The sequence below is a fragment of the Leiobunum rupestre genome, chromosome 2, assembly GCF_980474605.1.
Source record: "Leiobunum rupestre chromosome 2, qqLeiRupe1.1.hap1, whole genome shotgun sequence".
Classification (NCBI taxonomy): domain Eukaryota; kingdom Metazoa; phylum Arthropoda; class Arachnida; order Opiliones; family Sclerosomatidae; genus Leiobunum; species Leiobunum rupestre.
Genome location: NC_143385.1, coordinates 61672097 through 61684556, shown reverse-complemented (window position 1 = coordinate 61684556; position 12460 = coordinate 61672097).

The following is a 12460-nucleotide window of genomic DNA, read 5'->3' as shown; positions in this document are numbered from 1 at the left end:
ACTTTATTGGGTCAATTTCTTTGGGCATTTTTATCTGCTCAAATACTCATAAGCAACTTTTCCTGGAAAGGGATTTTTTCAAAAACGTTGCATGCAGTCTCTGCTTTATTTCACAGTTTTCCCGCTCCCTAAATTTGGCGCTGAATAGATTAAGTGCCAAAGTGGACGATTTTTGAAATGATTGAACTACATGTACCTGGCTTATCTTATCCCTTTAAGACTTGCCTATACACAGATTAGCTGGGCTCATTTTCCCATGCCCTCGTGTATTCAGTCACTTCTCCAAACATTCATTTACTAAACCAAATTTTATCCACGAATTATTCCGTCGCCGTGAAATTACTTTAATTTTAGTTAAGTTGCTTACAGGGGTATTGTGTTAATTGAATTTTATTGTTTTCACTGGGCCCTTTCCAGTTAGAACACCCTAATTTTCTATATTGGTTATGTCCGTAAGATAATCAGTTGCGCGGGTAAGCCCAGGAGTCGGAGTGTTGCTTTATATAATTTTCGCGTCACCCCCCTTTTCAAAAGTGCCCTTTCACACTTCAAGAATCATATCGTTCGATCTATTGAGTTGGGGCTCGTTTTATAGCGCTTTGTTAAATCTCGATTGTATCTTTTTTGTTTTTATTTTTTTATTAATTAGTTCATTCAAATGTCAATTCGTAAAATTATAGAAAATGAGTTTTACCCTACCCTACCCGACCCGACCCGTAAAAATCTCATTTTTTACCCGACCCGACCCGACCGGACCCGAAATAGTGTTGGCCGCGCGGTGAAGACTATTTTGGCCCGTTTTTCAGGCTAAAATAGCTAAGCATTGGACTTCAAGCTAATTTAGCCCGAAAAACGGGCCAAAATAGACACGGCCTAAATAAAACCTTAAATTTGGATTCATTATCAGATTTAATCTGAATATCTATATAAATTAGTATTAAGAGTGAGGGATACAAAATGGAAATTTCTAGGTCAAAAACGCGAAAAACGGGATTTTTCATTTAATGAAATTATCGCAAGAGGAAAATTTTAGATATCAAATGTGGAAGCCCTGTTTAGACGTCTGTTATGCTGTCGTAACTGGATTCTGTAGTTTGAAACATCTGCAGTTTTGTGTTTCAAACTACTACTCGCAAAATATTATAACTTTAATAAATATGCTGTTTTATATGTTGAATTAAAATTTTGTATAAATACATATGAAATTAAACGGTCAAAGGAATTTGCAACTTACTATGTAAGCTAATTATCTTAATGAATTTATAAAACAGACATGTACTAAATTCTATCTATTCAAGTCTGCACTTATTATTTTAATTTTCTGGTTTAAAGTAGAATTATACATCAGCATTTAAATTTGGCATGCATCATGAAAAACTGAAGCTCCTCACAAGTCAATTACTCGCTGGTAGTAAAAAAGAGTGACATTAGAGTTGCATTAAAATGACCACATTTCTTTCTAGAAAGGCCTGATGAAATGTGTGCAGTTACACTGCAGTAGCCTGTTTGAATTGTTAAAGGGACTTTCAAGAAAGACCTAGTCGAATTGAAATAAGTCATTCAGTCGTAACTTTAGGTTCACAATTTACGGCAACTGAATTACGTATTTTAAATTAACTAGGGCTAGGTCTCTTGAAAGTCTCTTTAATAAAAGAAAATTCATGACTTATCTTTTCTAAGCTAAACGACAAGACACATTGTTCTCCCTGCACTTGCCGGCTCTCTCTATAGGTAGATAATATCATCTGTTGATTGTGACATAGCCGCCTAGATTTAACTCTAGGCGGCTATTATTGTGAAAATAGAGGCTATAACTGCACCTATTCTGTTAACTTTAATAACTTGTTTGATTAAATTGATTGCAAATCTCTTTTATTGATGACTTTTTTACTAGTCTATTTTCTATAATGAGTTTCAGCAATTTAAATGATGTAATTTTACACGTAGTCCTTTACAATTTAAAATTTTCTCAGTTTACTGTTACAGTTTCAAGGCACAAATTTAAGGAAAGGGTTTTAAAATATATAAAAGGTGAGGGAAAATTGATTGAAATTATTTTAGAAATATATTTTGCTTTTTAAAATAATTCCAAAAAATAACTCTTTAATTCTAAAACATTTCCAATATCTGTGCCTTTATAGATCCGAACTAACCTTTAAATCAACCTTCCAACTGCTTTGATAAAAGCATTTTTTATTTAATAGCTGTCCCTGCCTCACAGGGCATATTTTGGCTAAAATTTATTATTGAAAATAAAACCCATAAGTTAGAAATTAAATAGGTTTTATTTTTAAAAATATTTTGTACAGACATTTTAATATTATTGAATGTAATTTAACATATTGAATATTATTTTAAATATTTGTCTTAACATTGGGAAATAAAGATGATAATTGGTTATGTCAAATTGAGTTTTAATTTGCCATTAAGACTTAGATAACAAGATAATAAGTGTATAACTGGTTCTAGTGAGCAAGTGAAATATGCTAATTTTGGTAATAGTACGGGTAAAAGAGGGTGGCTCACCGGCAAAATTCGTCCTAACTTGCAATGTGGCCGAAAAATTCTATTTTGTGTCTACTTTGAGGATCCGATGAGTCCGCAGCGATGCGGGGTGGACAAAACAGTTATTGGGGGGGGCAGGAGGGGGCAGTTGCCTCCTAAATTTGGTTTCCCCGAATTGAGCCGTGTTTGGTGTTGTTCCCGATGGTACATTTCACCCTGAGTCGAATGCGACCAACCGTAAGATGAACCGTTTCCGAGTTATGGCCGAATTTGTACTGAATCGCGTGGTTTTTTCTCTAATATGAAAAAAAAAGCCCCAAATGTTACATTTAGCAATCCGGTCAAGTTGGGTTTCGTTTCTGTAGTATGTTTTAACGTTGAGTCGAATGAGACACGCCGCGGATCGCTGGGACTAATAGTTTCGGAGGTATGACCAAAAGTACACTAAACAAAGGTTGTTTTTCGGAATCTCACTAAATGTTGAAAAGGTATATCAACCATTTGGCCAGGACCAACCATACTTTCGGATCGTACGTATTATTTTGTGCCGAATCGAATGAGACCAACAGCTATTCCGTAGGATGAATAGTTTCCGAGCTATAACGAAATATGTGCGAACCATAAATGGTGTTTTTTTAAAAAGTTCGAAAATATTCATTTAAACCACCACCCGTGTCTACAAATTTCTCCCCGGACGACCACAATGTATTCATCTTACATACTACTAAGTGCTGAATCGAATGAGACCAACAACAACGCCGTGGAATGAATAGATAACGAGTGATGACGGAATTTACATTAGATAGTTGACATTAAATCCTCAAACAGGTTCTGAAAATGTTTTTTTTTTCTTTTTTTTAAGTTAAATTTTAACATCATTGTTGTGTGTCTGAAATTTCTATGGCATTTTTTGGGGCAATAAAAAATTCAAGTAGAAACGTTTAAAACGAAGATGGCGCGACTAAAGAATATCAATATGACGTCTTGCAACGTCACACATGCTTTTGGTAGTAATCATAAATCGAATACCATCATGTTTAAAAATAAATTATAAATAAATAAAAAAAAAGAGAAAAACATTTTCAGAACCTGTTTGAGGATTAAATGTCAATTATCTAATGTAAATTCCGTCATCACTCGTTATCTATTCATTCCACGGCGCTGCGGTTGGTCTCATTCGATTCAGCACTTAGTAGCAGAGAGTGTAAAGATTATGAGAGGCGTCTCTCTTTCAAAAAAGCGTACTAACTTTTTTTTCCCAATAATGTCCACTACTACCGTAAGAGCGATGGCGCCACCAGTGGCGCCGTTCTCACAGCGCGTGCGTTTCGATGTTAGGTTTAAAAGAGACGCAAAAACTTTCCAGATTTTTAATGCTAGTTTTACAAGGTTTTTAAATAATTTAGTATGTCTGGGGTATATTGTTCCGTTTTAAATTGTAAAATATCGAAAACAAGAAATCCTTGTTTATATTTTTTTAAGTTTCCAAAGGAAAAAGACTGGTAAATTCGCATTTTCATTAGATAGGCTTATTTGCATATTAACTTAATATAAATTTTAGTTCTATTTTGTGGCTGAAAAATGTAAATAATGAAAGGCTTACAAATAAAACTACGGAATATTTACACGTTAACCATAGAATTTGCGCGAATCATTTCATTGATGACAGTTTCATGAATATTAGAACTAAAAATAGGCTCACACCATCCGCTGTGCCAACAATTTTCAGTTTTAAAGACTCTACACCATTGGAAATTTCAGAAAATGGTAATTTCAATTCAAGCCTTGCTACTCCTCTGGGAAGATCTAAAGGATAATTTTGGTTTTAAGTTTTTATTAACGGACAGGATTAGCCAAGCTTTTATAGATAATTTTCTTGGATCTATAAGACAGAAAGGAGGCAACCGTGATCATCCGAATCCACAACAATTTCGAGCTGCATACCAGGCTACCTCTGTGAATAATCTCTTGAAACCACCGGATTCTAATTGCATTGATGATTTTAAACATTGACACTTTTAAAACTGCAGCTCCAGAACCGGATGAAGATTTCTCCAATTTTGAAAATCTTGTAGTCTCGCAAAGCCAGGGGCAATGTTCCGATGAAGACTTAGAATTTTGTAATTCTATTGAAAGTCCAAACCTGCTAAAACAAAATGTTCTTAGTTACATTTCAGGATATCTAATTCACCGCTGCTACTCAAACCTTCAATGCTCTTCTTGCATAAGTCAACTCAAAAAAGACAATCCAATTACATGATATCTTTTTTCATAGAATTCTGCATACATAGTTCCCTTAAAAAACAAGATATCAACCATGAATACATGAAAACCCAGAAAAGATAGATAGGAAACTGTTAAAAATACAACATTAATCTCATTTTACCAACTTCAATGTTTCCTCGTATTATTTTAATTTATACCGCTCTGTTCTCGTTAAGCCTCGGCCATTTCATAAAATTTCCAATGAATTTCCTTGGTTAATCAAACAAATTAATTCTTTTAGTATCAAAATATTATAAATAGTCCGCTTTCTTGTACTTACGTTTCTTTATTTTTAATGGAATTGAATTTTATTAATTTTAAATTAAAATTAGCATAATTCAACTATGTTTAACAGTCATGACTGATGAAAAATACTTTCCGGATGTTTACAAAATTTAAAAAAATTCCAGTAGCGACATCGTGTGTCGGATAGTATCGTAACCTCTCCTATGGGCGCGCGCTCTCAAAATCTTGTACGAAATTTTAACGTTACGGGAATAGGAAGAGACGACTCTCATAATCTTTACACTCTCTGTTAGTAGTATGTAAGATGATCGTCCGGAGAGAAATTTGTAGACACGGGTGGGATTTAAATGAATATTTTCGAACTTTTTGAAAAAAACACCATTTATGGTTCGCACATATTTCGTTATAGCTCGGAAACTATTCATCCTACGCAATTGCGTTGGTCTCATTCGATTCGGCACAAAATAATACGTACGATCCGAAAGTATGGTTGGTCCTGGCCAAATGGTTGATATACCTTTTCCACATTTAGTTAAATTCCGAAAAACAACCTTTGTTTAGTGTACTTTTGGTCATACCTCCGAAACTATTAGTCCCAGCGATCCGCGGCGTGTCTCATTCGACTCAACGTCAAAACATACTACAGAAACGATACAAAGGCAATTAATATGAATATATGTTATATTAAAAAACTAAAAAAATTCTAACGCGCTTAGTGTAAGTAAGCACATTTATCAACAGTACTTGAATGGTGGGTCTCCAGCCCTATTCGGGCTGTACTAACTACTAATACCTTACAACGGTATGGCTCGTACACTACTGATCCTCAAATAACAATAATTTCAGTCTACTCACTCTTTAAGCTTTTAAATAATTAAGACGCCTTTACATAGAGGATTAAGTTTGAATCCCAAAACGATTATTGTTATGAAAAATTATTCAAATATTTACCATACTTCATTACTGTAATTAAAATTCTCAAAATTATTTTCACAATGCTAAATGGATACACCTAAATCAAAATTCAATTATTCATTTTTTTTTAACTCTGTATAAAATCAGCTGGGTAAAAAAAACTTATGGAAGAGATAAAACAAAATTAACTTCAAACTAAATTTCACTTTCCACAAAATTCTTTCTGGTACTACTAAATACGTTAGTTTTAACCTAGAATATATGATCGGGTTCTACAGGCTAATTTTCCCTACGAAGCAAAGGCTTAACGGTTAAATATTAAGTACTATTAAACTGCAATTAAATTAATTACGATAATGATTATTTTTATTTAAAAAATACTTAATTACGCATAAATAATGAGATTTAAATAAAGTTCCCATAAGAAATGGTTTATTATTTCTTGAGTAAAGTGCGAAAATCAACGTTGACTCGAAGACGGACAAAATTTAATTTTTGGATTTTTCCGGGAAACTGGCTACGAGCTGATCAGTTGGCCTTCCATGTCAAAAATGGTACACTTACTCATAACAGTACGAAGCTTCTTATCTACAGTCGACTAACTTTCGTTAAATGATGGGATTCTAATACGATTCTCGCTGAAGTTGCCAGTAGCAACAAATCCGTATGGCTATCTCTGCACTGTACACCAACGCTGATACATTAATATTAATTGTAGTACTGGCAGACAATAATTGTTGACAGTAAGAATAATGCCGCTAGGCATCCACAATACTGAATCTTGGGCATGAAAATCGCTTAAAATAAAGTCTTAAAATTTTTAGCGACCCGACTATTGATTCTCCTGCGCTTGGCTGTATTAATTTTAGCCATAGCAAATCGCGCTGACCCCTTAAATAAGAATGGCCGGCGTGTTTCAAAAGGTTATGCAAAAATTTTAAGGAGTTGATGGGGGTGAGTTATTCCCGCCATTTTCCTACGATGAGTTTTTGGCTTTGCACTCGTTGCAGCCTACTTCCAGGGGCCAGTAGACCACACTTTGAAGCTCTCTGTCGCTCTTTTAAAGGCCTAGGTTTTCTTCTGCCTGTTTTCATTTAAGTTTACTCCCTGCCGCGCAAATATCCTGGTGGTAGGCTAACGTGTTCTGCGGTTGTCCTACCACCAGGATATTTGCGCGGCGGGAAGTAAACTTAAAGGAAAACAGGCAGAAGAAAACTCATCGTAGGATAATGAGGGAAAAACAGGTATACTTCTTTCTCAACTCACCCCTTTTCTCAACTCACCCCCTTTCTCAACTCACCCCCTTTCTCAACTCACCCCCTTTCTCAACTCACCCCCTTTCTCAACTCACCCCCTACAACTCCTTCAAATTTTTGCATAACCTTTTGAAACACCCTGTTTAGATGTTTCCATAAACTCACCATCAAAGTCAAATATAGAGTTTGTGGTACCGCTACAGTACTGAAAACCATATTTTCATTGTACTGCCAAAGCTATTGTCAAAGGTCTGGCTGCAACGTTCAGCAAGGGGGCAAGACAGTCGGCGAGGAATTTATGATAAGAAGTATTAACAGTGTGAAGTGGTCTGCCATAAAAACATCTAGGTTAATGGTAATAGTAAGAGTAGGGAGCCCTTCCATAAACTGCAACCATGTACCTCTTCGTGGTGGAAGGGAGTAACAGGTGGGGGGGGGGGGCAACCCTTCATGCTGGCCAACTAAGGCTCTGCTTATTCCTTAAGCCAAGGTGTAAGGTATCATGCTGAGGGCTGAATGGTACCGGGGAAGCGAAAATACGGTATCATGAACGATCCCCTCGGGGATCCAGGCGAAATCCCGTTGTAACTAGCCTTCCACCTGGATAGAGGATTAAGGGCGGTGACCTTTTACTTTCATCTTTTCTCGTGGGACCAAAATGAAAAAAAAATCCAAACAAACCGGGCAAGGGTTCGAAAGGACCCGGCCCAAAGCAAGGGAAGGGTTCGAAAGGACCCACCCTTAATCAAGGGGGACTGACCCCAAACAAGGGTCTGCCTCTGGCAAGACCCAGTTCGCCAAGCAAGGGATCGATGGGGAAACGTCACTAAATAAAAACCAAAGGCGGAATCGACGCCGCCGAGAAAAGCAAAGGTTGGAGGTGATCTCCAATAAGGAAGACCCCCTCCTCTGCAAGGTAAGAGACTAAGGGGGAACGAAACCTCGGACTCCCAGTCTCAGGTCTCCAAGAGGACTAAGGTCCATGAACAGAAGTATAGTGAGACTTTAAGTTCCACAAAGATGGCCATCACTATTGATGGCTATGCAATGAAGACCGTCTCTGAAGAAGAGATGGGCACCATCCAGCGAGGGATTCTGGAGAGGATAGATGAGATACTCTCGGGTGACCCTTTACCTCGATTCTGGAATTTCAAGTTGGAAGGAGGCGCAGTTCAATACCTGTGTAAGGATGAGTACGACTGTTTGGGGAAGGAGTTCGACCAGAAGGAGTTGGTTCCAGGGGCGTCATTACTTTCAGTAATGTAGGTAACAGACCTGCCAAAACCATTCGAGGTTGCTTTCCGCACCAAAGATGTGTACACGAGGGACGCTAACGTCCTTCTACGCAGACTCAAGACCTTCAACAGCGCGCTTAATACGCAATGCTGGAAGATCGTCAACAAGTCTGAGGTTCCGACTGCCATCCGCTGGATTTTTCAAATGGATGGAGAGTCGGTCAAGGCCATCAAAGAGGTGGGTCGTAGAGCTGAAACCGGCTTGGACAGGGGTTTCTTTAAGATACTCTTTGATCCTAGCACGGACAACTCGAAGGACCCGACCAACCTGGATGGCCCATCGACATCCAACAATATTCCGGATATGGAACAATCTGAGATCTCGGGGATGGAAGACGAGACTCTAGCCACTGGGCACTCTGGGGAGGAAACCCTCTTAGAGGACCTTAAGGCTATTGACTTATCGGATATCGACGAGATCAAGGAGGTTGCTCATAAGGAGGGAGCAACAGGGGGGCAGGCTGGGGACACTAGTCGGGCCGGTGAGAGCGATGTGGCCTCCACATCCACTACTGGGTACGGCTTGGCACAACTGGCCAGCAACCAAGTTTGCCCTACCTAAATATGAGTTTGAAGGTGCTGCAGATTAACCTGTATCACTGCAAGGCAGCCTCTGCTGTACTCTGCAGAAGGTTTGCAAAAGAGGGCTTTGATGTCGCTCTCATACAGGAGCCATGGACTGTCAATGGCAAGATACTTGGCCTCCAAAATGCAGGTAATATATTCTTTGATTATAACTCTACTATACCCAGGGCTTGTGCACTGATACGCAAGGGTAAAACTCATTATTTCACCCACGGATGGTGGTGGGGAGGTTACTATGGCATCTGCATACCTACCGTACGACGATGCTCCCCCCCCTCGCAGGGGTTGGTGAGTTTGGTCAACTACTGTGAGAGCTAGGGAAATCTAAGGCAGCTCAGACTGCAACCAGCGTGGTAATGACTTAACGGAGTATCTGTTTAGTACCAGACTTCACATTCTGAAAAGGAACAATGTACCAACTTTTGTTACTTCTAACAGAAGTGAGGTCATTGATCTTATATTGTGTACAGCGAATGTCGCAGACAAAATTAAGAACTGGCATGTGTCCAACGAACCGTCTTTGTCGGATCATAGACAAATTAGCTTTAATATACTGGTCAAACCGGTATCTGTATGGGCTTGTACCGCTATTCGTAACCCTAGGGGCACAGATTGGTCCGGTTACAGGGAAGACTTGAGCTTCTTCCTTAAGGGTGATAAGCCACGGCTGTCATCGGTGTTGGATTTCGATTTGGCTGTTGATCGCGTGCAACAGTCCATTATCGACTCTTATCACCGCAATTGTCTGGCAAAGCCTGCCAACCGGCCAAGGTTAGTTCCTTGGTGGAGCAACGAGATTGGCAGGCTGCGCAAAGAAACTCGTAGGCTCTTTAATAGGGCAAAAAAGGGTGGTGATTGGGATGCCCATAAATGCACCCTCACCACCTATCACAAGGCTATCCGCGATGCTAAGAAGGCTTCGTGGAGGAATTTCTTTGGGAACATAGCAGATTTTCCCAGTACGACCAAAATAATGAAAATTTTGGCATACGATAATACTAAGCATCTTGACACAATTAGGTTGAAAGATGGTAGTTTTGCCACGTCTGGTAAGGACACTCTGACACATATGTTAGATGTACACTTTCCAGACTTTAAGGTCACCAACAATGGTGGCACTGACACTCTCCCTTTGATGATCAAACGAACCAAAAGGGAAGATTGGGCTGTGGCGAATAAGGTCGTCACGCATTCTAGGCTTATATGGGCGATAAAGTCATTTAAACCGGGACCGGGCGGGATTTTTCCTATCCTTTTACAGGAGGGCAGTGATATTCTCTGCCCTCTGCTGCTGAGAATCTACAGGACTTGTATTGCTCTTGGGCATATACCTAGTACCTGGAAGCTGTCTCAGGCAATTTTCATACCTAAGCCTGGTAAGTCTGATTACCTGGAAGCTAAGGCATTTAGGCCAATTAGTCTTACTTCTTTTCTCCTAAAAATTCTGGAGAAAATGGTGGACAATTAAATTAGAGAGGAGGTTATTCGTAACTCTCCCCTGTCGGCTGCTCAACATGCCTATCAGAAAGGCAGGTCTACTGAGACCGCCCTACATGGGCTGCCTGGAAAAGGCAATTGAGTTCAAGGAAATTGCGCTAGCGGTTTTTCTTGATATAGAGGGAGCCTTTGATAAGGTCTCCAGTGCGGTCATACTGAAGGCTGCTAAAAGATTTGGTATCAATGACACATATTGTGCCTTTGGATCAAATCTATGCTGACGGACCGGAAAGTGACATCCTCCATGCTGGGTGACTCCCTTATGGTCTCCAGTCGTGGCTGCCCACAGGGGGAGGGGGGGTTCTCTCTCATCATGCATTTTTAATATAGCCGGGCAATTTTAGTCGTTCATAAAATACGTTCCTATTCTTTTTAACATTAATGAATTATCTTTATAACTTTGTAAATACTTTTTTAAAAATAGTTTATTCTCTAAGCCTTGTCCGAGGCTTATATCTAACTGTCCATAGGATGATGGATTAATATGTTATTAATCCCAGATAGGATGATAAGACCACATTTTTTGTCACTCTTAAACTAGACATTTAATAATTATTTTTAACAGGATTTGTGACTTTTAAGAATCCAGAAAGGATATTGGATAAAGACTGGGTGGAATCAACTGATCACTGGCCAAATGTTTCAATTCCTGGCATTAGAAAATATCTATTAGAAAGCGTAGCCTGTGATAATCAACCAGCTAATGCCAGAAAAAGTGTGGATGCTAAAACAATTTTGAGAGTGAGCTTGTTGGAATAATATTTTCTGTGAAGCTAAGCAATGATTTCGTTGTTTGTCGTGGAGAAGTTGATCGCTCCCAAAGTCGTTCAAAAAGTGACCATAAGGCTTGGTTTGTTAGTACCAGCGCTGGTGAAATTATAACTGGAAAATGTCCCTGCATGGCAGGCTTAGCCCGAGTCTGGAGTCATGTTGCTGCCCTTATGTTTAAGGTAGAATTTTGGAACAGTGAACGACTGAAAGGACCTTCATGCACGAGTTTACCGAATTCATGGAACAACACTACTAAAAGAAAAATTGAGCATGAAAGGTTTTCGGAGATAGCTTTTAAAAATGAAAATTCAAACTCACAACTAAAACAGATATTTAAAAAACCCACATATTTTGAAAGTCACGAAAGATTTAAAGCCAAATTTCTAGCTTCCCCATTAAGAGATTTGTTTTACTCTCCTGGCTGTATTATTTGTGATACGTTCAATGTCACTATTTCTTCACCCACTGTTTCTGGCTTGAGGGAAAACCGAAATTGCTTAAATTGTTCTAGTCAAAATATTAAACACGGATGTCATAAAGTTAACTGTGATAAACCAATTATTTTATCCGCAATCAGTTGTGAGCCTTGCAGAGAATTTTATAAAAAATATGTTGAGCTAGATGATGCACAAGCTATGATGTTAGAAAATGAAACAGTTTACCAAAGCTCAAGCTTTCTATGGAAATAATGCAGAAAAATTAGGATTACCGCTTCAACTGCAAAAAACATTCCCAAGCGCAGTACTACATCTACCGAAAACCTTCTATAAAACCAGGTTTTTTCAAACTTTCATGGAAACAAGGCTACCAGGAATGGCAGTGCCTTGGAACCGATAGCGAGAAACATTTATCAGGACGTTTATGGTCTTAAAATTGATCTAGTTGGAACGGTGATATCCGGAGAAGATCCATGGTTGTCGGCTAGTCCTGATGGTTTAATTGGCGAAAATGAAATCTTCGAAACCAAATGCCCTACCACGCACGAATTAAACAACCTCTTTGATAGCAATAACTATGATGTTAGGAAAAAACCCAAGGGAGATCTGTATTTGCATCCTACGGGAAAAAATTGATACTACATTCAAGTACAAACTCAATTATTTTGTACAAAACGAAAAGTGTGTC